Below are 25,120 nucleotides of genomic sequence, written 5' to 3'. Positions count from 1 at the left end.
AATGTAAACCAAATTTACAATCACTTTTTTACATCATAACTTATTACAAAATGTTGCAATCTTAGTTACACAATGTAATCAAAATGATCCCAAGCACGGACAGGGTCCTGCGCCTCTGCTCAACTTGGAGTTGTCACAAAATGGTCCCAAGCACGGAGAGGATACTACGCCTCTGCTCAAATTGGGGCTGCAACACAAAATACAAAAAATCATTAAACATTTGAAACAACATGCTTAAATAAACCCCGATCATCACGTGCCGATGATGGGTCGCGAAATTCGAGTGGGTATTGCTCCTCCCACTCGGGCAGTAAAAGTGCCTTCCACCCACCTGTTGATTGTCTTAAACTTTACATCAGGCAGAATGGATTTACAGTCCAGCCTGCTCCGCCAGCCCCGAGCCGTTCCCTTGTCCCTGTTTGGAGGCAAGGTACCCCTCATGTATAAAATTACCTTGGCACAGACCGAGACCGGGGAGTATGGGATCATGACTCCCAGTCCCTCCCCCTCCCGTCTTCCCTCGACTGGCTGCAGAAAATGATGGGTGCCTGTGTGGCGGCTCTCCCTGGCCCCACCCAGATCCGGCCACCCACTCATCTATTATGTCCGTGTGTAATTCAGACACGGACTGCAGGAGTTGGTTATAACAGGTCTTTACTGAGTGGAGACAACCTGGAACTATTATGCAAAAGTTACTACACAGGCTTATATACAGGGGTGGTCACTACTGGTACTGCAGTATACAGGGGCTGCAAAATATAGTTCCTTCTGCAAAGTACACACACTACAATTCCTCCCCTTTTAGCTAAACAGTACATAACATTCGATTAATAATTAAATAACATATTTACAATTACAGTTGCTAGATACATTAGTTGAAGTTAAGCAATTATAAGTTCAGTCTTTGAGGAGGCTTCCTGATTCTGTCTGGATAACGCCTCTTTGGGGTATCAGGTTCTTCTGGCAAAGTTGATTCGGGATCAACGTCGTTGTTTGGTTCGTCTGCTTCCAATGTCACTGATTCTGAGGTAGATGCAATTGGTACTTCGGTTTCATCACCAGGTGTATCGGATCGTGGTGTGGAATTTACGTTTTCCAGTGACTCTAGAATCTGGTCAGCATGGTGTCTTACAATGCTCTCTCCAATGTCCACGGTATACATTAGAGGTCCTTGCCATGAACAGATCGTTCCTGGCTGCCATATCTCTGTGCGGTAGTCCCGGGCCAAAACTGGTTGACCTATCTTAAAACTCCTGGTCGACCTTTCATTCATATTCTGAAACTGCCTGTTCTCCACATCTCTTCTGATGTTTGGCTTAACCAAATCCAAGCGGCATCGTAGTCTTCGATTGAAGAACATCATGGCTGGAGTTTGGTTGGTAACCGCATGTGTCGCATTCCGGTAGGCAAACAAGAAGTTGTCCACCTTGTGTTGTAGGGGTATGACTTCATTACACATTGCCTTGATAGCCTTCTTGAATGTTTGAACGAACCTCTCAGCCAATCCATTGGTGGCTGGATGATATGGGGCAGATGTGTAATGTTTAACACCATTGTTCTTTAAGAACCTCCGGAACTCTTCAGACACAAACTGTGGTCCATTGTCGGAGCAAATCTGTTCAGGCAGCCCATTTCTGGCGAATATGGTTCGTAAGACTGTGATAGTTTTTTCTGTGGTGGTTGAGGACATTTTTATTACCTCTGGCCACTTTGAATGTGCATCCACCGCAATCAAAAACATCGAGTCCATAAATGGACCAGCAAAATCAATGTGCACCCTTTGCCATGGAGATGAGGGCCACTCCCAAGGATGTAGAGGGGCTTGTGGTGGGGCGTTTTGGACCTTCTGGCATCCTGTACAGCTCTTGGTCATCTCTTCGATTTCTCTATCGATTCCCGGCCACCGCACAAATGCTCTGGCTAAGTTCTTCATTTTTACTCCTCCCAGATGGCCCTCATGAAGCTCATTGAGCACTCTATCTCTCAACTTGGGTGGAATTACCACTCGGGATCCACACATCAAGGTCCCCCGGCACACTGACAGCTGTTCTCTCCTTGGCGAGAATGCTGGCAACAGTGAGTCGCCATGTGCTGGCCATCCCTTCACCATCAAATCATAGACCTGAGAGAGTGTCGGGTCATTTTGGGTTTCCTTCTCTATACTTGAGTATGTAACAGGTAGACATTCGACTATGGTCGAATGGAATATCTCAACAGGGTCCACTGCAGGTGCTTCCTCCACCGTAGGCAACGGCAGGCGTGACAGCCCATCAGCATTTCCATGCTGTTTCATACCCTTGTACTCTATGTCGTATTGATGTGCCCCTAGAAAAAGGGACCATCTTTGCAGCCGTTGCGCCGTCATCACCGGAATGCCCTTCTTTGGGTTAAAAATGGAGACAAGAGGCTGGTGATCAGTCAGCAGGGTGAATTTCTGCCCGTGCAGATAGTGATTGAACTTCTTCACCCCCCACACCAGGCTGAGGGCCTCCCTGTCAATCTGGGCGTAGTTACGCTCGGCTGAGGTTAATGAGCGCGTCGCAAAGGCTATTGGCTTCTCTGAACCATCAAGGAATTTGTGTGACAGCACCGCTCCAATGCCATAGGGAGACGCATCACATGCCAACCGAATTGGTAGTGTTGGATTGGACTGGGCCAATACTTCTTTTGAAGTGATTAGGCATTTACATTTCTGAAAGGCACGCTTACACTCATCACTCCATTTCCATGCTACTCCAGTTTGCAGCAGAGCATTCAGTGGGTGCAGAATTGTAGATGAATTTGGCAAGAACTTATGGTAGTAGCTCACCAACCCGAGGAACAACCTCAGTTGCGACACATTTTCTGGTGCTGGAGCCTTGACTGCTGCCTCAATCTTGTCTGGGGACTTATGTAACCCCTCTTCATCAATCATGTGGCCACAATACGAGATTTGTTTCCTGAAAAACTCGCATTTGGGGCAGTTGGCTCGTAGCCCATATTCTTGTAATCTAGTGAGCACCTGCTCCAGGTTGGCAAGGTGTTCACTGTCATTTTCGCCCGTAACCAGGATGTCATCCAAATAACACTGGGTCCCCGGGATGCCTTGCAGGACTTGTTACATCGCCCTCTGCCAAATAGCCGGAGCTGATGCTACCCCGAATACCAGTCAGTTGTACTGGTAAAGACCTTTGTGAGTGTTTATCATGAGGTATTTTCTAGATGATTCTTCTACCTCCATTTGTAGATACGCTTGGGCCAGATCAATCTTCGTAAAGCGTTTCCCTCCAGACAGTGAGGCGAAAATATCTTCTATCCGCGGAAGTGGATATTGTACTGTGTGCAGGACTGGGTTCACAGTTACCTTAAAGTCCCCACAGATGCGAACCTTCTTCAGCTCCCGAGGCGTGCTGCTCAATGATTTCTTCATTACAGGAATGATGGGTGTGGCCCACTCGCTCCAGTCCACCTTGGACAGCACACCCGAACGCTCCAGACTCTCCAGCTCTGCTTCGACAGCTGGGCGGATCGCGTACGGTACCGGTCTGGCCTTAAAAAATTTTGGGTTTGCGTTATCTTCAATTTTTATCATCGCCATTACTCCTTTTAGAGTCCCAAGTCCTTGCTGGAACACCTCTTTCATGACAGTTAGAATTTTTTGACAGTCCTCCAGGTGTGACGTCGTCATCCTTTTTGTCAGCCACAGTTAGCGCCTGAATGGAATGCCAATCCAATTGTATTTTTCGGATCCATTCACGTCCCAATAATGGTGGTCATCCATCTTGTAGTATATATAGATACAGTTTCTGTGTTTCCTTGCCGTTGTATTTAACGGGCACCCTTATTTTTCCTCTGGGGTAGACTTTTTGCCCGGTATATGTCTTCAATACAATGGACGTGTCCTTCAAGGGTATGTGTGAGAATAGCCGCTCATAGTCGCGTCGATTCATGACTGTTAGGGCTGATCCTGTGTCCAATTCCATCTTTACTTGGGACCCTGCTATCATGAGGGCGGCCCAAGTGGTGCGGTGATCCTCCTTTGCGATCACGTTGTGTAACTTTAGACAACTTAGTCTCCTGCTCCCGGAGTCATTATCACTCTCCTGATCTTCTGAACTACTGTCTATCATTTTTTTTACTTTCTTGTACTTTTCCTTAGTAGTTCTTTTAGTGTTGGTTTTCTTTCCCGACCTGCAGACTCGTGCTAGGTGTCCCACTTTTCCACATTGCCTTAAACCAGCAGTCCTTCTAGTCATGGGTTGTTCTGCTGCAGCGATAGCACTTTTCTGCTTCCTTTGCCATTTCGTTGGTGCTATATTCTTGCGGTTTCTGTTGTATTTCTGCAGCTCCCCATGCTGCTGCTTCGTAGGATACTGCCACGCTGAAAGCCTTTTCTAGCGTAAGGTCCTTTTCCGAAAGTAGTCGTTTCTGGGTTCCTTCACTCTGGAGCCCACAGACAAACTTATCCCTTAAGGTATCTGCCAGTCCTGCTCCGAACTGGCAGTGCTTCGATAACTTGCGTAGTTCCGTAAGATAGTCAGCATTACTCTCATCTTTGTGCTGGTTTCTTTTATGGAACTTGAATCTTTCTGCTATCGGCAGCGGTGTAGGGTTTAGATGTTCCTGTAAGATATTGACAATCTCGTCAAAGCTTTTCTCCATTGTTTTAGCTGGGGTAATTAAATTCCACAATAGGCCGTACGTTCTCGCGCCCATCAAATTTCATAATACCGACGCCTTCTTTTCATCGGCCACCCCATTTGCCTTGCAGTACACTTCAATTCTTTCCACATACGTGGTCCAGTCTTCTATTTCGTTGTCGAAAGCAGTGATACTGCCACTCTTCGGCATCTTGGGTGGTTTAAAATGGCGCCTCCCGCGCTTTTCCTTCTTCCCCAATGGATTAAAATGGCGCCTCCCGCGCTTTTCCTTCTTCCCCTTGCTGCCAATGCTGCTCCTAGCGTTCTAAATAGTAATGGCGGCGCCCCGCGGCTTCGGCGCATCTCTCTTTTGTTAGTTAAATTCCTGAGTTTTATTCTTCTTCGACGCTGTCCACTGCGCGTCTCTTTTCCTTCCCCTCTTTTATTTTCTCTAACGCTGCCCGGCTCTTGAGCACCGACCGCGCCCTGTGCGCTCCACCCTCTCTCTCTCTTTTCCTTCCCGACGACGCTGCACGGCCCCCTTGCAGAGCCGCTTGATCGAGCTCAAGCCCGCCGCAGTCCGGAAGGGTCAGCGCACTACCTGCTACCAGCACGATTTGCTGGAACACCTTGACTGGGGAGCCAAGCCCAGCTCTCCACAGCTTCCCCTGCGATTCACTGAACTCCGATGGATCACTGGGCGGTTGCCCACGGTCGACGCCCATTGCTCTGGCTTCGACCTCCAAGAAGCTTCTTTTCAGGGATGGATCCCCGTGAGGTGATACAGTACTGCAGGTGAGTTCGAACCTGCTCGTCGCCACTGTAGTGTCCGCGTATCAATAACACACGGACTGCAGGAGAACGGTAATAACAGGTGTTTACTGAACAGAGGGTATGCTGGAACTGAAAGTGCAGAAGCCTGCTACGGCTTTATATACAGGTGTGGTCACTGCCGGTACTACAGTATAAAAGCAGTTCTCTCTTAAAGGTACATACACAACAATGTGGAAGCAAATCATCCTCGATTCCTAGTGGCTGCCTAAGAAGAAGAAGAATTTCCAGAACTTTCTGTTTTTAGCCCAGTTTGCTGCCCATCGCTGCAACCAGGAGGTCACAGAGGCTCCCTATTCCAGGAGAAGGGACTTCATTGTCTTCTCTCCAAACAGAGAGAAGTAGGAGGAGCACGCATGTGGCTTTGCCAGGCTAGAGGGCTTCCTCATGGTGCAGTGTGCAATCGACTGCACACATGTGGCTTTGCGGGCACCGTATACCAATCCTGAGATGTTCTGTAACTGCACAGGCTACCACTCACTTAATGTGCACTTCTTGTGCAACAATGCCCGGTGCATCATGATGGTGAATGCCCGGTATCCTGGCAGCAGTCATGATGCCTTCAACCTGCACCAGTCCGGTGTGCCAGCAGTCTTTGAACCACCACGTCAAACCCAAGGGTGGCTGCTTGGAAGCAAGAGCTATCCACTCTGCCCCTGGCTGATGAGTTCCCTCCACAACCACACCACTTGTGGCCAGCACTGATATAACGACTGCCATGAGGAGTCTCATCGAGCAGACCTTTGAGGTTCTCAAGCAAAAGTTCCACTGTCTTGACGGCTCAGGAGGAGCCCTCCAGTACAGGCCGGAGCGGGTTTCCCATTTCGTGGTGGTCTGCTGCATGTTCCACAACTTGGCCACATGAGGGCACAGCCCATGCCACCACAGGTCCATCAAGCCTGTTCCAAAACAATTGTGATACCTTGTGTATCACAATATATACACTCCAACGCACCCAAAACCATAAAATACCAAGGCCAATTTGGGAAAGAAAAATCTGGGAAATTCCTTTCCGACCTAACTAAGCGATCCAAACTAGTCCGGGAGATCAATCTTGTCCTGAATTCCCTGCAGTATCTACCTTCTGTAAGAGGTGATCTCTGCCTCAGCCAAAAACAGGTCCAGCTCTCGCTTGAAAGAACTCTGAGAGTCCGTGTCCACCACACGAGATGGCAGCCTGTTCCCGAGGTCCACTATTCTATGGGAAAAGAACCTCGTCCTGACATCTAACCTAGATCTAGACTTGTACAACTCAAATTTGTGACCCCTAGTCCTTCTTAACCTATTTAATTGAAACAAACTATCAGCTGGCACACAATCATTCCCTTCAACCCTTCATTATCTTCTGAACCTCATTCAAATCCCCCTTAAGTCTATGCTTCCCTAAAATGTAGAGTCCCAACTGTTTTAGCCTATCTTGATAACAAAGATGCTATCCTGATAAATAAGAGAGGAGGAGGAGGAGGAGGAAGTGAGCAGGCAGGCAGCACATCCCTGATCCAGATGGGCTGTCCATGAGCGCCTCAACAGACTCTGGTTGCAGTGAGTGAAACCCCAGATCCGCGTTGCTCACCACTTCCCCATCTTACCATCCCTCTGTCACAGAACATCACAGCGTCCTCCTGGGCACAAAGCTGAAATGAGAGCCACCACAAAACACATTTCAAACATAATTAATAAATTTATCAAATTCAAATCAAAAGAACAAAGTCAGCTAATCACCCTTGTGCATTCCCTAAGTGTCTGTCTTAAGTGTGCCTTTTCCTACTCTAGTGCTCCTACGAAGTGCTCCCCCAGTGGCTGCAGCAGCTGGTGGAAAGCTGCTGACTTTCAGTGGGGAGACTACAGATGGGCCTGCAGGATGACCTCGAGCAGCTCTGGCCCTAGAAAGCCCAGCTGTAGACTGCACCACCTTGGTATGGGCGGCAGAAGTCTGGGCTGGCTGGTGCAAGCGCACTGGCAGAGTGGCAGTGGTGGGAGTACGAATGCTGTCATCCTGAGAGAGGACAGCAGGTTCTTGCTCCACGGGACCACTGCCACTCCCTCGGGATGGGGCCTCAGCACTATTAGCCATCTGTTGGAGCACAGATTGCTGGACTGCTGTGACAATCTGCAAGCACTTTTCCACACTCGTAAACCCAGCCACAATGGCATCAGTCTGAGCTTGCGTGGCAACAAGTTGAGACTGTAGGAGAGCAGTCAGCGCTTCCACTGCAGCAGTGAGACGTTGGGTCGCTTCTGTTGTGTTGCAATGGAAATGCGAGTTTGCCCATCACACCCAGCATCATGGTTGGGTCCACAAGTTCTCTAATGGAGTTGCCCATTATTTCCATCCTGGAAATCATGGGCTCCAAGCCCAGCGCAAAACCCCATAATATTGGAGCCGGACTCCTCCATGCTGCTTGACACTGACCAGAGGCTCTCTGGCAGGCTTGCCATTACACCAAGTATTTCTGTGTGCAGGCCCATCACCCTTCTTCTGAAGGCTGCCCCATCGAGAACATCATCTGAGTCCTGTGCAGCAGAACTCATGCATAATCTCGCCCGGCGGGGAGCTGGCACCCGAGCTACACTTTCCCCTTGGCTTGGCTGCAGCCCACTCATGCCTGGTGATTCACCATATGCAGATCCTGCCTCTATACTACCCTCTAAAGTACGGGCAGTGCCATTTGCTGAGCTGGTGTCTGCGAGTGTCAGTTCCACTGCCGCTGTGTCTTCTCCTCCATCACTCTCCTCCTCCAGAACTTCAGAGGCAAGCTGGGCTGCTGACAGTACTTGGGTATCTGAAAGGAGAAATGCACAAGGGTCAGGTTGTGTTGAGGTAGGAGGGAAAGCCAGATATCCATGCATACACCATCAGCAGTGTGCAAGTGAAAAGAGATTGTGGGATGAGGGATAGTGGGCTGTGAGAAGAAGGATTAGCTATAAGCATACCGTCAACATCAGCAATGTTTTTAACTTCCTCGCTCACCACGGACGCTGTCACTGCCCCAACAATTATTGCGAGCACTATTTCCTTCAAGTCCATGAGGTTCTCAATTCTGACTTACCCTTCTTCTTACTTCTTAGGCAGTCCCTCGGAACCGAGGATGACTTGCTTCCGCATTAAACATGAGTTCTCAGGTGACTGATGAGTCCAATGCAGGACCTACAGTCTCTGTCACAGGTGGGGCAGACGGTGCTTGCAGGGGTGGGTGGGTGGGGTGCTTGGGTTGACGTGCGCTCCCTGCGCTGTTTGCGCTTTGCTTCCGCTTGCTCCCGGCGAAGAGACTAGGGCCTAGAAATTGGGCATAGCCCCGCTTGGGGCGTTAGAATTGGCACAGCGCAAAGTTTATAGCCAGACGCAAAGTATCGCCACCTGGCACGATATTGGGTTGCATCGCCCCTAAAGGTGATTGAGGCGCGAATTCAGGCATTACACGGGACTCCTAAGGTGCTAAACTTCCGGCGCAACCCAATATCGGAGCGGACGGACGCAGCGCAGGTGCTCTCAATTACCGATGACCACGAGACTTCCAGGCGCCGGCCAGCTCTTAAAGGGGTGGGTCAGTCAGCTTCAGCATCCACACTCTGCGCCTTGCAGGCCTCAGAATCGGCGCAGGCCCTTCTCTGGCGCTAAAAACTTGGACCAGATGGAGAAGGTGAGACAGAGAGCAGAGCGCTTCATCAATGAGGCTCTGGAGCAATTGGTGGCCGCAGTGGAGCGCCGGCGAGATGTTCTCTACCCAGACAATGGCAGGAGGCTGAATAATAAGGACTACCGATGAGCTTGGAGGGATGTATGCCAGAGGGTCAACTCCAGCAGCATGGTGACCAGGAGCCCTGTCCAATGCAGAAAGAAATTCAACGACCTCACTCGGGTCGTGAGGGTGGGTGTTGTTTCTGCAAACTTCTGCATCCCTTCATTTGCACCTGACTTTATGGCTACAGGGTGGTCTGTGCCCCATTGGCCATCTGCCAGCAAGCACCCATGGCCCTTTCTGGGCACACACATGTACATTTGACTCAAGGCGTCATGTAAGGGCTCTTGCACCATGGGGGGCATGAGATGATCACTCAGGACATCATGTAAGGGCTCTTCCACGATGGGGGGCATGAGATGATCACTCAGGGCATCAGGTAACATAACTTCCCCTCCTTTCCCCTGCAGTCCAAGCTGGCGAGGATTGGCAAAGACCAGCTTCGCACCGGTGGAGGACCTCCACAAGTGGTCACTCTCACGGATCTCGAGGAGAGAGTCCACCAGATTCTTGGAGGATGTCTGAGTGGTCCTGTAACCACTGCAGCTGCCGACTCCATTGTCGACAGCGATGGTAAGGTTCTCACCTTTTACAACTGTCTCCTTCCACTTGTTCCCCCCGCCAGCATGCTTTCTCACTGTGGACCCATGTCATAGCCTTGCCGCAATCTGGCATCCCTTGCTGCCAAGCTGTCCATTTGCTAAAGCCACTCTTCCACCTCTCTGCTTTCAGATGCTGCATCACCAGCTCGGGAGCCGGGCCCTCAAGCTGCCAGTGCCAGGGCCTCCGAAGGCTCAATGAGAAAATTACTGTCCAACAGAAGGTCAGCAACTCTCTCCAGCAATGATCAGAATGGCCAGCCCAAATGGCTGCAGCTTTTATACTAGTGCTGTCCCCTTTAAATAGCACCCCCCGAGTCCGAGAAGGGCCTGGGAACGCTCCATCCAACTGTAACTAATAGCGCCAGGCGGAAAGGTTGCGGGTGCCACCGAATATCCGGTCCGGGGCGCCATAAAGGCGTTGCACACTGAAATGACATCATGATCTGACTGCGCCCGCAGGCGCGCGCAAAGAGTTAGCGCCGGCGCTAAAAGGATACTCAATATGGGAGGTGGCGCTATATTCACTGCGCCCGCCCGAAAATTGGGTAACGCCCCAATTCCCGGGCTCTTTAGGCGCTAATCGCTGGCGCTACCAACTGAATTTCTAGGCGTAGGTGTTCAGCGCCTTCCCGGATGCTTCTCCTCCATTTTGTGCGGTCTTGGGCCAGGGATACCCAGGTGTCGGTGGGGATGTTGCACTTTTTCAAGGAGGATTTGAGGGTGTCCTTGAAGCATTTCCTCTGCTCACCTGGGGCTCTCTTATCGTGTCGGAGCTCCCAGTAGAGCGCTTGTTTTGGGAGTCTCGTATCAGGCATGTGGACGATGTGACCTGTCCATCGGAGCTGATCGAGCGTGGTCAAAGCTTCGATGCTGGGAATGTTGGCCTGAGCGAGAACACTGATGCTGGTGCGCCTATCCTGCCAATGGATTTGCAGGATCCTGTGGACGCAACGTTGGTGGTACCTCTCCAGTGCTTTGAGGTGCCTGCTGTAAATGGTCCATGTCTCTGAGGCATACAGGAGGGCGGGTATCACTACTGCTCTGTAGACCATGAGCTTGGTGCCAGATTTGAGGTCCTGCTCTTCAAACACTCTCTTCCTGAGGCGACTGAAGGCTGCACTGGCGCACTGAAGGCAGTGCTGGACTTCGTCATCGCCGTTTGCCCTTGTTGACAGTACTGCCACCCGATGACCCTTCACCCATCTGCTGGTGCTCCCAGAGGTTGTGTGCCAACTTGGCCTGCAAGAGAAAGGGAAGTGTCAGTGAGTGTGGTACAATATGTTTGGGTGATGTGCCTGCCATGGTTGAATACCAGGCAATTTGTGCAAGGTGTGAGATGCGGGTGTAAGTCTTGCATCAGTGGTAAGTGTGTGAGGTATGAGTGGTGCTGGCTAGAGATTGTTGGTAGGTGACTGATGGGGGTGTGGTGCATTGAACAGTGTGTGCGATTCATGGCACAGATAGTGGGATATGGTATTTGAAGATGCATTTACTCACCTTGACCAGTCGTGTGAGGTCACTAAAGGTTTTGTGGCACTGGATCCAGGTTCTGCTGACAATACTCATCATACTGACGGTTTCAGCAGTCTCCACCCACAGCCTTCTTGTGTCCGCGGGCCTCCTGCCCCCTGTTGGTAGAGGACCTGAGGATGTCATAGAACCTCCAGGATCAAGGCCTCCAGTGCCACATCAGAAAATCTCCTTGCCCTTTTTCTTGGCTATTGGGCCATGGTTTTCTCCACAATGACAATGAGCTGTTTGTGCAAAAAAGCACTTCCCCTGTATTAGAGCCTTGAACAACCTTTATTGGTCACTAGACTCCACCCAATATTGGCCCCCTGAATCAGCACGAAGACAATCAGCAGCACATTTCAGCGCTACAATCATTCTAATGAGCAGGCAGCGTGAATTTTATGTGCTGCCTGCACTACTTTGAACGGGCGTGGGCACATCGTGCTGCCCGCACCTGTTTTTGGGAATTATCCAATTTCTAGGCCTCTGTCTATTGCATTCTTAGCTTGATTCCCCACTCCTGTTTTTGAGGAATAGAGCCTGTTGGCATTGGATGGCCTTGTAGCTGTTATCATTTTAATCCAATGGCTTTGTACTGGAGCCAAAGTCAACTAAGAATGAGCCTACATTCCAGTCCCTTGTACTTTGTTCATCTTATGATTAATTTAGTGCTGCTGCTCTAATTCAGGTATTATCCTATTAAAGCAGCTCCAGGAGATTCCCAGAGCCTGCTGTCATTGTATTTATGAACAGAGGTGAGTCAGGTGTCACCTCAACCAACTCTCATCATTCCTAGTTTCAGAATGTATTGAACAGTAGTTGCCAAATCCTGGGCGCTCTGACAATGCAGTAATTCAGGGACCTTTCCCGACTTTACAAAGCTTCCTGAAACTGTTCAGCACCATTATACTATTTTTCGAGCTCCTATGCTACATCATTTCAGTCCCAGCCATCGTGTTGAACTGGGCACTCAGATAAAAAGGTATAATCACAGAACACAGGTAAAGGAAGGTCAATTTTTACTCAAAGACGTGGGAGGCGATGTAATAGAATCTTGCAATACGTGTTAAGCCTTATGACAGTCTAATATAAAGATAAAGTTGCTTTTAATTTTTTTATTAATCGAGTCTTTTTATCAAAATACTTTTCTGCAGATCATCAAATCCAACAAGGATTTTGGATACATTGATGCGAAGGATGAATCTACATCAAATTGGATGAGGTGAGGGAAGACTGATACCATATTGTGAGGATCACAAGGTAGTAGCGGATGAAGAAGATCATTTGTCCCATTTCATATGATCCATCCAGTACAATATCCCACCCAACAACCAGTCAGCCTTTCATTCTGGGTGGTTGTGGCTGGGAAAATGAGCCAAATTTTTTAATCAGCTCTGGGCATTAAATTCAACAGGAACTCTGGGAAACCTGTATTTCAAGATCGCTGCACCTCCCCCAACCCCCGTCAGACACTCCCTCCTTAGAAATATTGGGGCCATTATCTTTCGTATCTACACTGAAGTGATTGGTCCCCACTGAGTGTCCACTCCTGACAGTGTGTTTGAAATTGAAATTTGTCCATGGCTGGGGGCATGTTCTCTCATTCTAACTCACTAAACATTCTGTATTCATTTAACAATTTCAACTTATTTTTGGACACTTAGATATTTGTATGTTATCTTCCAGGTTTGTTAAGTGTGCCAGAAAGGAGGAGGAGCAGAACCTTGTAGCCTTTCAGCACTGTGGCAAAATTTATTACAGGACCTGCAAGCCCGTTCCTCCTCAGTGCGAGCTGCTGGTCTGGTATGGTGATGAATATGTCAAGGAACTCGGTATCAAATGGACCACAATGTCGGTGTCAAAACAAGAACCAAAATGTAAGGATTCTGACCAAAATTGGGAACTGTAGCCAAAGTATCATTTGTTTTCTGTTTCAGTCTCAAAGGTGTTTGATAAAGTGCGATGTAATAGACTTGTTAGCAAAATTGAAGCCCATGGGATCAAAGGGGAAATGTTAGCGTTGATTCAATATTGGCCATGAGACAGAAAGCAAAGAGTAGTGCTGAATGGTTGTTTATGAGACTGGAGGGAAGTATACAGTGGTATCCCCCAGGGGTCAGTATTAGGACCCCTGCTCTTTCTGATACATATTTATGATCTAGACTTTGACTATTGGAGGCATAATTTCAATGTTTGCAGATGACACAAAGCTTGGAAACGTAGTAAACAGTGAAAAGGATAGTAGAAGTTTTCAGGAAGATGTAGATAGACTAATGAAATGGGAAGTCACATGGCAGATGAAATTTAATGCAGAACAGTGTGAAGTGATGCATTTGGAAGGAAAACTGACGAGAGGCAACATAAATTAAATGATAACATTTTAAAGTGGGTGCAGGAACAGACACCTTGGGATTCATACTCAAATCTTTGAAGGTGGCAGGGAATATTGTTCAGGCTATTAATAAATCATTCGTGACCCTAGACTTTATCAATAGAGGCATGGAGTACCAGTGCAAGGAAATTATGGTAAACCTTTATAAATCACTGTTTAGGCCTCAACTAGACTATTGTGTCCAAATCTGTGCACTACACTTTAGAAGGAATGTTAAAGCCTTAGAGAAGTTGCAAAGGAGATTTACCAGAATCATACCAGGGATGGGAGACTTCAGTTATCTCACAGTAAAGGATCCTCTGGGAAAGAGTGATCATAATATGATAGAATATCACATTGGGCTTGAGAGTGAAATACTTACGTCTGAACTAGTGTCTTAAACTTAAATAAAACCAAAATACACAGATATGAGTCGTGTGTTGCCTATGGTAGATTGGGAAATTAGATTAGAAGAAAAGATGCAAGATAAACAGTGGCAAACTATTAAAAACATATTCCAATATTCTCAGTGAATATACATTCCATTGAGAATTAAAAACTCCTGTTGAAAACTGATCCATCCTTGGCTAACTGAAGAAGTTAAGGATAGTATTGGATTAAAAGAGGCTTATAATGTTACAAAGAATAGCAATAAGCTTTAGAGACCATCAAAGAATGACCAAAACATTGATAAAAAGGGACAAAATAGAATAGGAGAGTAAAGTAGCAAGAAATATAAGAACAGATTGTAAGAGTATCTACAAGTATGTAGAACAGAAGAAAGTAGCAAAAGTAAGCATTGATACTTTAGGAGCTGAGACAGGAGGAATTATAATGGGGAATAAGGAAATGGCAGAGACCTTAAACAAATATTTTGTATCTATTTTCTCAGTAGAAGACACAAAAAACATACCAAAAATAGTGGGGCACCAAGGGGCAAATGAAAGGAAGGGAAATGATTCAGAACAGTAGAGAAAAAGTACTTGAGAAAATAATGGGACAAAAAGCCAACACATCCCCTGGACCCCTACATCCTCGGGTTCTACAAGCGATAACTGCAGAGATAGTGGGTGCATTGGTTGTAATTTTCCAAAATTCCCTAGATTCTAGAACAGTCCCAGCGGATTGGAAGGTAGCAAATGTAACACCACTATTCAAGAAAGGAGGGAGAGAGAAAACATAGAACTACCGTACAATTAGCTTGACATCAATTGTCGAGAAAATGCTGGAATCCATTATTAAGGAAGTGGTAACAGGGCATTTAGAAAATTGTAATATCATTAGGCAGAGTCAACATGGTTTTATGAAAGAGAAATCGTGTTTAACAAATTTATTAGAGTTTTTTGAGGATGTAACTCGCAGGGTAGATAGTAAATTTGGATTTCCAAAAGGCATTCGATAAGGTGCCACATAAAAGGTTGTTATGCAAGATAAGGGCTCATGCGGTTGAAGTTAATTTATCAGCATGGATAGAGGATTGGTTGACGGACAGGAAACAGAGAGTAGGGATAAACGCATCATTTTCGGGTTGGCAGGCTGTAACTAGTGGGGTGCCGCAAGGATCAGTACTTGGGCCTCAGTTATTCACAATTTATATTAATAACTTAGATGAAGGGACCGAGTGTAAAGTACCCAGGTTTGCTGACATTACAAAACTAGGTGGGAAAGTAAGCTGTGAGGAGGACATAAAGAGCCTGCAAAGGGGTATAGACAGGTTAAGTGAGTGGGCAATAAGGTGGCAGATGGAGTATAATGTGAGGAAACCTGAGGTTATTCAGTTTGGTAGGAAGAATAGAAAAACAGAAGATTTTTAAATGGTGAGAAACTATGAAATGTTGGTGTTCAGAAAGATTTAGGTGTCCTCACACAGGAAGCACCGAGTTAGCAAGCAGGTACAGCAAGCAATTAGGATGGCAAATGGCAAGACGGTCTTTATTGCAAGGGGGCTGTAGTACAAGATTAAGGAAGTCTCGCTACAATTATGCAGGGCTTTGGTGAGACCACACCTGGAGTACTGTGCACAGTTTTGGTCACCTTATCTGAGGAAGGATATACTTGCCTTAGAGACGGTGCAACAAAGGTTCACTAGATTGATTCCTGGGATGAAAGGGTTATCCTATGAGGAAAGATTGAGTAGATTGAACCTATACACAGGAGTTTAGAAGAATGAGGGGTGATCTCATTGAAACATATAAGATTCTGAGGGTGATTGTAGGGTAGACTGAGAGGCTGTTTCCCCTGGCTGGAGAGTCGAGAACTAGGGGGCAGAATCTCAGGATAAGGGGTTGGCCATTTAAGACTGAGATGAGGAGCAATTTCTTCACTCAGGGAGTTGTGAATCTTTAGAATTCTCTGCCCCAAAGGGCTGTGGATGCTGAGTCATTGAATATTATTATGTCCGTGTATAATTGAGACACGGAATGCAGGAGTTGATTATAACAAGTCTTTACTGAATGGCGACAACCTGGAAACTGAATCTACAGAAGCCTGCTAGGGCCTTTTATACAGGGGTGGTCACTGCCGGTACTGCAGTCTGAGACCAGTTATTCCCTTAAAGGTACATACACAACAATTCCTCCCCTTTTAGATAAACAGTACATAACATTCATTTAACAACATATAATAACTAATTACAAATACAATTACGGTTGCTAGATACATTGGTTGAAGTTAAGCAATTATAAGTTCAGTCTTTGAGGAGGCTTCCTGATTCTGTCTGGATAACGCCTCTTTGGGATATCAGGTTCTTCTGGCAAGGTTGAGTCGGGATCAATGTCGTTGTTTGGTTCGTCTGCTTCCAGTATCACCGATTCTGCGGTAGATGCAATTGGTACTTCGGTTTCATCGCCAGGTGTATCAGATCGTGGTGTGGAGTTGACGTTTTCCAGTGACTCTAGAATCTGGTCAGCATGGCATCTTACAATGCTCTCTCCAACGTCCACAGTATACATTAGAGGTCCTTGCCGTGTGCAGATCGTTCCTGGCTGCCATTTCTCTGTGCGGTAGTCCCGGGCCAAAACTGGTTGACCTATCTTAAAACTCCTGGTCGGCCTTTCCTTCATATTCTGAAACTACCTGTTCTCCACATCTCTTCTGACGTTTGGCTTAACCAAATCCAAGCAGCATTGTAGTCTTCGATTGAAGAACATCATGGCTGGAGTTTGGTTGGTAACCGCATGTGTCGCATTCCGGTAGGCAAACAAGAGGTTATCCACCTTGTGTTGTAGGGGTATATCTTCATTACACATTGCCTTGATAGCCTTCTTGAATGTTTGAACAAACCTCTCGGCCAATCCATTAGTGGCTGGATGATATGGGGCGGATGTGTAATGCTTAACACCATTGTTCTTTAAGAACCTCCGGAACTCTTCAGACACAAACTGTGGTCCATTGTCGGAGCAAATCTGTTCAGGCAGCCCATTCCTGGCGAATATGGTTCGTAAGACTGTGATAGTTTTTTCTGTGGTGGTTGAGGACATTTTTATTACCTCTGGCCACTTTGAATGTGCATCCACCGCAATTAAAAACATCGAGTCCATAAAGGGACCAGCAAAATCAATGTGCACCCTTTGCCATGGAGATGAGGGCCACTCCCATGGATGTAGAGGGGCTTGTGGTGGGACGTTTTGGACCTTCTGGCATCCTGTACAGCTCTTGGTCATCTCTTCCATTTTTCTATCGATTCCCGACCACCACACAAACGCTCTGGCTAAGTTCTTCATTTTTACCCCTCCCAGATGACCCTCATGAAGCTCATTGAGCACTCTATCCTTCAATTTCGGTGGAATTACTACTCTGGATCCACTCATCAAGGTTCCTCTGCACACTGACAGCTGTTCTCTTCTCGGCGAGAATGCTGGCAGCAGTGGTTCGCCATGTGCTGGCCATCCCTTCACCATTAAATCATAGACCCAGGAGAGTGTCGGGTCATTTCGTGTTTCCTTTTCTATGTTTGCATTCGTCACAGGGAGACATTCGACTATAGTCGAGTGGAATAACTCCACTGGATCCACTGCCAGTTCTTCTTCCACCGTCTGCAACGGTAGGCGCGACAATCCATCAGCATTCCCATGCTGTTTAGTTCCTTTATACTCGATGTCATATTGGTGAGCCCCTAGGAAAAGGGACCACCTCTGTAGTCGTTGTGCCGTCATTATCGGTACGCCCATCTGAGGGTTGAAAATGGAGACGAGAGGTTGATGATCAGTTAGTAGAGTAAATTTCTGACCGTGCATGTAGTGATTGAACTTCTTCACCCCCGACACCAGGCTGAGGGCCTCTCTGTCAATCTGGGCGTAGTTACGCTCGGCTGAAGTTAATGAGCGTGACGCAAAAGCTATCGGCCTCTCTGAACCATCAAGGAATTTATGTGACAGTACCACCCCAATGCCGTAGGGAGACGCATCACACGCCAGTCTTATCGATAGTGATGGGTTGTAGTGAGCCAATACTTCTCTTGAAGTGATTAGGTCCTTACTCTTCTGAAAGGCTCGCTTGCTTTCATCGCTCCATTTCCATGCTACTCCCGACGTAGTAGGGCGTTCAGTGGATGCAGAATTGTGGACAAATTCGGCAAATGCTTATGGTAGTAATTCACCAATCCGAGGAATGACCTCAGTTGCGGCACATTTTCAGGCGCTGGAGCCTTAACTACCGCTTCAATTTTGTCAGGGGACTTATGCAACCCCTCTTCATCAATCACGTGGCCACAATATGATATGTGTTTCTTAAAAAACTCGCACTTGGGGCGATTGGCTCGTAGCCCATGTACACGTAGTCTAGTGAGCACCTGCTCTAGGTTGGCCAGGTTTTCACTGTCATCTTCACCTGTCACTAGAATGTCGTCCAAGTAACACTGAGTCCCCGGAATACCTTGCAGGACTTGTTCCATTGCTCTTTGCCATATCGCCGGAGCTGATGCTACTCCGAATACCAGTCGATTATACTGGTAAAGACCTTTGTGAGTGTTTATCGTGAGATACTTCCTAAAGGATTCTTCAACCTGCATGTGCAAATATGCTTGTGCTAGGTCAATTTTTGTAAAACGCTTCCCTCCAGATAGTGAGGCGAAAATATCTTCTATCCTTGGAAGAGGATATTGTACTGTGTGAAGGACTGGGTTCACCATCACCTTGAAGACCCCACAGATGCGAACCTTCCTTGGCTCCTCAGAATTGTTGTTTAACGTTTTTTTCATGACAGGAATGATGGGTGTCGCCCACTCGCTCCAGTCTACCTTCGATAACACGCCTGCATTCTCCAGATTCTCCAGCTCTGCCTCGACGGCTGGGCGAATTGCATATGGTACCGGTCTTGCTTTGAAAACTTGGGAATTGCATTCTCCTCTATTTTCATCGAGGCGGTTACGCCTTTAAGAGTGCCCAGTTCTTGTTGAATTACCTCTTTGGCGTCAGCTAAGATTGTTGACAATCGTCCAGGAGTGACGTCGTCATCCTTTTTACCAGCCACCGTCAGTGCCTGAATGGAGTGCCAGTCTAAACTTATCTTTCTTATCCATTCACGTCCCAATAATGGTGGTCCACCATCTTGCAGAATGTAGTGATACAATTTCTGTATTTTCTTGCAATTGTATTCGACAGGCACCCTTATTTTTCCTCTGGGGTATACTTTTTGCACCGTATACGTCCTCAAGACAATGGATGTCTCTCTCAAGGGTATGTGTGAGAATAGCCGCTCGTAGTCTCGTCGATTCATGGCGGTTAGAGCTGATCCTGTATCCAATTCCATTTTGACTTGGGACCCTGCTATCGTGAGGGTGACCCAAATGGTTCGGTGATCCTCTTTTGCGATTACGTTGTGAAGTTTGAGACAGCTTAGTCTCTTGTTCCCGGATTCACTATCGCTCATCTGGTCTTCGGAACTACTGTCCGTCATCTTTTGTACTTTCCTGTACGGTTCCTTAGTAGCCTTTTTGTTGTCGTTGGTCTTCTTCCCAGACCTGCAAACTCGTGCAATGTGTCCCATCTTTCCGCATTGCCTCCATATTTTGTCCTTGGACCAGCAGTCCTTCTGGTCATGGTTTGTTCTGCCGCAGCGATAACACTTTGCAAATCCCCGTGTCATTTCGTGGGTGCCGTATTCCTGTGGCTTTTGTTGTATTTCCGCAGCTCCCCTTGCTGCTGCTTCGTACGATACTGCCACACTGAAAGCTTTATCTAGCGTCAGCTCTTTCTCTGAGAGTAACCTCTTCTGGGTTCCTTCACTCAGGAGTCCACAGACAAATTTGTCCCGTGAGGTATCTGCCAGTCCTGCTCCGAACTGTCAGTGCTTTGATAGCTTGCGTAGTTCCGTAAGGTAATCAGCATTGCTCTCATTTTTATGCTGATTTCTCCTGTGGAATTTAAATCTTTCTGCTATCAGCAGCGGTGTAGGATTTAGGTGTTCCTGTAGGATAGCAACAATTTCATTAAAACTCTTCGCCTTCGGTTTGGCTGGAGTAATCAGGTCCCGCAATAGGCCGTACGTTCTTGCGCCCATTAAATTTAGCAATACAGATGCCTTTTTCTCATTGGCCATTTCGTTTGCCTCGCAATATACCTCGACTCTTTCCACATATGTGGTCCAGTCTTCTATTGCATTATCGAAGGCAGTGATATCGCCAGTCTTTGGCATCTTGAAAATCTAAGATGGCGCCTCCCGCGCCTTTCCTTCTTCCCTGCCGAGTTAAGATGGCGCCTCCCGCGCTTTCCCGCCGCTGCCGCTGCTGCCAACACTGTTGCTGGCGATTATATTTATTTTACTATCCTGTAATGGCGACGCCCTATGGTCTTCGCGCCTCCCCAATCGCTGCTGCCAACGCTGCTCTCCGCGGTATTTTTATTTTTCTAACGCGCTTCAATATTTGCTCCGTAATTGAAGAACCATTCCTGTCATGGAGCGGACCCTCTGGGACACTTCCCTCCCTCTTCTTAGGTCCGAACGCTGCCCGGCCCCATTGCAGAGCCACCCGATCGAGCTCTCGCCCGCCGCAGCTCAGGAAGGATCAGTGCACTACCTGCCACCAGCCCGATTAGCTGGGAAACCACAGACTGGAGAACCAAGCCTGGCTCTCGACAGTCTCTCCTGTAACTTTTCAATTCGATGATTTGGAGGGCGGTTGCCCACGGTCGACTCCCGTTTCTTGAGTTTCTTTGGATTATTTTTTTTTCATTCTTCTGGCTCCGACCTTCAATAACATCGTCTGAGGTGCTGCCGAGTTGCAGGTAAGTTCGTTTCTTACTTGTCGCCAGTATTATGTCCGTGTATAATTGAGACACGGACTGCAGGAGTTGATTATAACAAGTCTTTACTGAATGGAGACAACCTGGAAACTGAAACTACAGAAGCCTGCTAGGGCCTTTTATACAGGGGTGGTCACTGCCGGTACTGCAGCCAGAGACCAGTTATTCCCTTAAAGGTACATACACAACAAATATATTCAATGCTGAGATAGATTTTTGGAATCTAGGGGAATCAAGGGATATGGAGATCGGGCGGGAAAATGGAGTTGAGGTTGAAGATCAGTCATGATCTTATTGAATGGTGGAGAAGGCTCGAGTGGCCGTATGGCCGACTCCTGCTCCTAATTCTTATGTTCTTATATAATATAACATAAAAACAGAAAATGCTGGCAATACTCAGCAGGTCAGACAACATCTGTGGAGAGAGAAACAGAGTTAATGTTTCAGGTCGATGACACTTCATCAGAACTCTTATGTTCTTATGTTATGTATAGAGTCTAAAGAAGCTGGGGTTGTTCTCCTTATAATACTCCTGTGAAGTGCCTTGGGACGTTTTACTGCATTAAAGGCGCTATATAAATATAAATTGTTGTTGTTATTTATAAAGATACAGTGAGCTTCATTGCACTGTTGGGGCCACTGGCAACTCCCAGCCAGTTCCCCTGCTCTTTTATTCAACACTTGCTGTTTAATTTTCTGTCCCGTTTTAAGAAAACTGATTTTCACACTGGTTTATAAAAGTTGTTGAAAGAGTATTGATATCTACCTTGTTCCTTGGAGGATTTCAAAGACTAAATGCATGAACCTTGAAATCTTTGGTAGTATTCTTTAAAGGATGTGTTTATTTGCAACGCCTAAAGATTTGATTGGTTCCCTTGGATGACAAGTCCTGATTGCTGATTGGTCCCCTTGGTGGACAAGACACACCCAGCAGTTTCTCTGGAATGTGTAATTAGATCCTCCCAGCCTACATAATCAGTTACTTTGCAAAGTGTAATTTGAGCCATTCTGACTGCGTACTTGAAATAAAGAATAGATTTGCCTTTCTAATCTAGGCTTTATTAACTTTAAAAATCCTGTAGCACATCTTCAACACCCAGTCCCAAGCAAGGCTGGAAAGAACTGAATTTAAGATGGCCACCACAAATCACATGACAATCAACTACCAATGAGCTCACAGCATACATCTCAAAGGCAGGAAACAAACAACCAATCACAATACTTCTTACTAAACATAAAGAATAATCACCACATTCACCCCTCCTTTTAAAATATACTCCAACCTAAATAACCTTTACAATTTATAATTAATTATTTACAACTAAAACTATGCACAGACAAAAATAAAACTATTCAACATGACACAATACTAAGTGAGCAACAACAAATAGTAACATTGCGCATAAGTGTTAAGTATCTCTCAACTAAAACAATATAATATAATATTTCAACAATTTTAAAACATTACTATCAATTTAAAAGTCCATTTTCAATCGGTCGACCGGATATCTTGTTCGTGTCGACCTTCTTAACCTTGGTGAAATTCCTTGCCCTCCCACACCAGGAGACACAGAAGTATCTTCTGCAGGAAGGCTATCCATATCCCGATTTTCAACGGTTTCCGGATTAGAAATCCCATCAGGAGGTAAACTGGGATGGTCATGAACATCCATCGAGGGCTGACTAATAGAAGTATAATTATCTGCAATCGGATTGGAAATATTCGTAGTATCTGTAACAGCATCCACATTATCTGAATCATGACTATTGTTAATATCCTCAGAAGAGGGCTGGCCACCACAAGGAGCCAAGTCTTTAATTGAAACGGTACTTTCTTTCCCATCTTGGAATCGAATATGAGCATATTGGGAATTTGCCTCCAACAGCTCCACCTACTCCACTAAAGGATCATATTTTGACAATCTAACATGGCGTCGAAGCAGCACAGGTCCCTGCATAGTAAGCCATGAAGGTACCGAATATCCCATAGTAGATCTCTGTGGATAGTTAAAGAGCCTTTCATGGGGGGTCACATTAGTAGCCGTTGAAAGCAATGATCTAATGGAATGCAGGGCATCAGGCAGTACCATTTCCCACTGTGTATTCTTAAGGTTCCGGGATGTCAAAGCCAACATAACTGCCTTCCAGATCACCCCATTGTATCGTTCGCACTGTCCATTACCCTGGGGATTATATGGGGTAGTTCTGCTAGTAGAAATTCCCCAACTCTGAAGGTATTCCTTTAACTGGGAAGACATAAAAGAGCTTCCCTGATCCGAATGGATATACGCAGGCATCCCAAAGATGACAAAAAGTTGAGTCAGGCATTTGATAACTGTAGCAGCTGATACATCTGCGCAAGGAAAAGCAAAAGGGAACCTTGAAAACTCATTCACAACAGTAAATATATATCGGTTTTGAGTAGTTGAAGGAAGAGGCCCCTTAAAATCGACGCTCAAACATTCAAAAGGAGAAGTAGCCTTTATAAGATGAGCTCGTTGAGGCTTAAAGAAATTCGGTTTACACCGAGCACAGATAGAACATGATGAAGTCATCCGCTTGACGTCTTCAACTGAAAAGGGCAAATTCTTACTGCGTACGAAGTGTATCATCCTCGTAAACCCAGGATGGCATAAGGCATTGTGAAGATTAATAAGCGTATCTCCATGAATCACAGAACAATAAGGCCTCGACAGCACATCAGCAGCAACATTATCCTTCCCCGGACGATAAACTATATCAAAATGGTAACATGCCAACTCAATCCTCCACCTCATTATTTTATCATTCTTAATCTTTCCAAAATGTTTGACATCAAACATAAAGGACACAGACTTTTGATCAGTTACCAACGTAAAATGTCGCCCCGATAAATAATGTCTCCATTTACGCAGTGCTTCTACTATTGCATACGCCTCTTTCTCTATTGAAGAATGCCTTTTTTCACTGTTGTTCAAGGTACGTGAGAAAAAGGCCACAGGTCTTCCATTTTGGTTCAGAGCAGCCCCAATTGCAAAATCAGAAGCGTCCGTCTCAATCACAAAAGGAACCTGCTCATCAATAGAATGCACAACTGCTCCAAGGATATCCTTTTTAAAATTATCAAAACACGTCCTGGCCTCCCATGATAGAGGATATGTCGTAACCCGAATAAGAGGCCGGATCTTCTGTGAAAAATTTGCAATCCAATTAGAATAATAAGAAAACAGTCCAACAACTCGTTGCAAAGTCTTAGAATTAGTAGGACAAGGTAAATCAATCAATGTTCGCAGATGTTCTGGATCTGGTTTAATCTTGTTTCCCGAGATAATATACCCCAATAGATTTACCTCAGTGGTCGAAAAGATACACTTCTCTTTATTAAAAGTTAAACCAACTTTTTCCGCAGCTTGAAGGAATCTTTTTAAATTAGAATCATGCTCCACCCTTGATTTGCCACACGCTGTGATGTCATCTAAGTATGAAAAGGTGTCAGAGAGAGAGTTATCACTTATAAAAGCATCCATTGCCCGTTGAAAACAAGCAACACCATTAGTAACACCAAATGGTATTCGGCAAAACTGATACAGCTTTCCACCAGCCTCAAAGGCCGTATATGATTGATCCTTCTTAACAATAGGAATCTGATGATAAGCACTCTTTAAGTCAATAGTGCTAAAAACCTTATACTGAGATACTTTGTTGATAAGCTCATCAATCTTAGGCAAGGGGTACGCATCTAATTGAGTATACCTATTAATAGTTTGGGAATAGTCTATCACCATTCGTTTCTTATGTCTCTCGTTAGTCGTGACAACTACCTGTGCTCACCAAGGCGAACAACTAGGTTCAATGATTCCTTCCAATAAGAGACGTTGAACTTCAGAATTAATAAATTCTCTATCCTGACTGCTATACCTTCTTGACTTGGTAGCAATTGGCTTACAATCCGGCATCAAATTGGAAAAAAGTGATATGGAGAAATGGATAAAAAGGTTAATCCACAAATAGATAAAGGTGGCTTAGTCCCTTCAAATGGAAGACTAAGAGACTCGTGTAACTGAAGCACATCATGACCAATCAAAATATCCGCACAGAGATTAGGCAAAACAGATAGGCGTATATCAGTATACGTATTACCTAGAAGAATCAATTTCACAAGGCAACAACCAGCTACTTGTGAAGTGAAAGTCGTCTGAGCCATACACACCTGATACGTAACAGG

Source organism: Somniosus microcephalus, chromosome 12, assembly GCF_052327205.1.
Source record: "Somniosus microcephalus isolate GS21.2 chromosome 12, FLI_Smic_1.0, whole genome shotgun sequence".
NCBI classification, from domain to species: domain Eukaryota; kingdom Metazoa; phylum Chordata; class Chondrichthyes; order Squaliformes; family Somniosidae; genus Somniosus; species Somniosus microcephalus.
This window is presented reverse-complemented; position numbering follows the sequence as displayed.